This window comes from Grammomys surdaster, unplaced genomic scaffold (assembly GCF_004785775.1).
Source record: "Grammomys surdaster isolate TR1022 unplaced genomic scaffold, NIH_TR_1.0 255, whole genome shotgun sequence".
In the NCBI taxonomy this organism is placed as follows: Eukaryota; Metazoa; Chordata; class Mammalia; order Rodentia; family Muridae; genus Grammomys; species Grammomys surdaster.
In genome coordinates this window covers 4,190,027-4,192,834 of record NW_021604696.1, presented here as the reverse complement: position 1 = coordinate 4,192,834, position 2,808 = coordinate 4,190,027, and the positions used below count along the sequence as shown (strand labels likewise).

The window sequence follows — 2,808 nt, the reverse complement described above, 5'->3', positions numbered from 1 at the left end:
GGGGCCCGGGACCGAGCGGCGCGCGCGCCCTCCCTGAGGTCGGCTCGGTGCGCGCGCGGCCCGCCAGGCCACGCGCCGGGCGGCGGTGCGCGGGGACCCCCGGGTTTCGCCTGTGCAAGCCTCCGCGGACCTTTCTGCTGGAGGCCGACGTCAGGGGGCGCCAAGGAGCCGGGGGGGAGCCCGGGCTCCCGCCTCCCTGAGCCCGCCCGAAGCTGGGGCTCGGAGGATGCAGCAGGGTGAGCTATTTGGTTTGGGGGCGGGGGTAGTCCCTGCGCACTGAGGCGCGAGCACCTGGAAGGGCCATCTCCAAGCTGGTCCCATCTTAGGGGAGGCACGCTGGGGTCTGCAGGCTTGCACTCTACCGTAACCCCCAAACTTGATGCTGATTCTCAGCCCAGACGTGAGCTCTGCCACGGTCATAGAACCCTGATTCATCTATTGGCTTTGTAGGGAGAGGTGATTTCAGATGTAAGGATCTGACATGATGAAGGAAGTTGGTGATGGATTGGTCTGTAGAGACTGCAGGAGAAATTTTTAGGCACTGTCAGCCAACGGTGATCCGTCACACTCGGGTACACACCCTTCTCCTCTTTGCGGTTCTCCAGCCCCCTTACATTCCGTTACAATCCGCAAAAAAAAACTATATCGTAGTTGTCTGTTATACTTGACAGTGGTCCCTGATCCGGTGCCAAGGAAGAAGGCAAGGCGTGAACGCTGCGGTGTGCCCTTTTGCCGAGGGCCTCTGCCACCTGGCGAGAAAGCCAAAGCTGCAGCGGCAGCCTGCAGCATGTTGCGGCCTTAGCGGGCCAGTGCAGTGCTCTTGCCCTGCTTGCCTCTAAGGCATACCGGCTTTCCCTCTGAGGATTGAATGCTTCGTTTTCTCTCAATGACTTGTATTTTTTTTAAAGAAAAATTAATTATATGACATATGACAAATGAAATATTACCACATTTGTGCAATTTCTAGTAACTGGCTTGAAGACTGAATAATTGGTAAAATTCTGAAAGTCAATTGAAGAATCGATAGGAATGCGTGTGTTGTTGTCTAACTATATGAAACCAACTGTTCAGTCCTGCAAAAAACGCGTAGCCATTAGTGGCTGTTAAGGTGGCTGATACAGTATCAAGTGTGAGCATTAAAAGAAATGCAGCAAGATGTTGCTTAGCCCTGATGCCAGGTTCATAAGTATGGAAGGCGCAGGATGTGTGCTCTTATTTGCATGTTGGTTTCCCGAAAACAAATACAGATTGCTATTATATGCCGCTCATTCTGTTGTTTGGGACTGAGGAGGGAAGGGACCTTGCTTCCCGACACTGAGAAAGGTGAGACTCTTGAATGTCAGACTTCGGGGAGCCCTGGGTGCCAAACAGGCTTCACCGGTCCCTGGCAGTCAGAAGAGCTGCCTGGAAGCTCTGTATCATGTGCACACAGCTGAAGGGCTCCTGATACTGCAGCCCACTGCAGTAAGAAACTGTATTCCTATCCACTATGCAGAGGATTTTTAAGAGAATCTGGAGAGCTTGCAAAGTGTAGCACACCGGGAAAGGAAGAATTCGCCACGCTGAGCAAGTTATTTTCAACTGGACTGGAGTAACCTTCTGCAAACAGTGGGTAGAGATAGATGATGCGGTTTCGGAAGGTCATCCTTACGTTTCTCACTTGGCAGTAAGCTGAAATAGCACAAATATCTTGAACATAAACAGGCAGGTCTGAGGCTGTAAACACAGCAAAGTAATCAATTTGCCCCAAATTCTGCGTTTTTTAACAGCAAAAGGCAGGTAAATAGCGATTCCGATTCTCTGAGCTGTTATTACTTAGTGCAATTATTGCTTGGTGCAGCCTTTCACAAGTTTCAACTGCACACAAGAATACCATTTATCTCCCCTCTCAGGCAAATGTTCAACTGGGATGCAATAGGATTTATACATACATCTTTTTATATGTATTTCCTTCCATTATTTGGGTTGTATTAAGGATAGATACAATAAACAAACCAAGTCCTTGAAAGAATTTAGTCTGAGTCCATTAATTTTGGATTTGTTGTTAATTTATCATTTCCTTCCCGAATAATGGCATGCTAGTAATTGTATCTTTCTGCGTGTTTGTGTGGTGCCCAATGCATCCTGGAATTCAATATGTATTAAATTAGCCAATCTGTCTTTTGGGGAAATTAATTTAGTAGAATTTATGCCTTCTCTTCCTGCTGGGATTTCATTTAAAAGAAGAAGAATTGATGTTAAATAAAAGTCATAAATTTAAGATTTAAGATAAGGGTGGGGAAAATACACTCATAATACAAATCTCTCATACAAAGAAATTTTTTTAAAAATCACAATGGAAAATGTTGTGATTTACTGCCTTTATGACCAAAAATGACTACCATAATCCAAGGGGCTAGGGGGTTAAGGAGAAAAGAGAAAGTTTGCAGTGGGTTATGTAGAAGTACACCACCATATGGCCCTTCTTGTTCTCCACCACATTAGATAGACGTGTGGATTCAAAAAGGAAATTAAAACGTTAACTTTATTCATGGTAAAGTCACATTAAAACATTGCTTAGACTCAAGACCAAAATGGGATACCTTGTCCAAAATAAGATATCCCTATTTCCCTAACTCAGTGTGCCTGCCCCCATCAAAGAGGAGGAAGGATCTCACTAACAGTAGAACAGGCAAAACCAGCCTGTACCAACTCCTGCATAGAGATCAGAGCCTGACACGTCCCCATCTGTGAGGTATACACTATGAGCGGACAGGAAACGGGCTTGTATAGGAGAAGGGAGCTTTATTAATCTTTCTGTCCATCACT

General features: G+C 46.4%; 1 protein-coding gene across 1 annotated transcript in view; it reads left to right on the top strand.

Annotated features, from left to right (window-relative positions):
• Positions 1-159: 159 nt before the first annotated feature.
• The window catches only part of Bend6 (BEN domain containing 6), a 67,734-nt gene continuing 65,085 nt past the window's right edge, over positions 160-2,808 (top strand). Inside the window, exon 1 of the mRNA XM_028775476.1 lies at positions 160-236. The gene's annotated coding sequence lies outside the window, so the exon portion shown is untranslated. The remainder of the gene's footprint in view (positions 237-2,808) is intronic.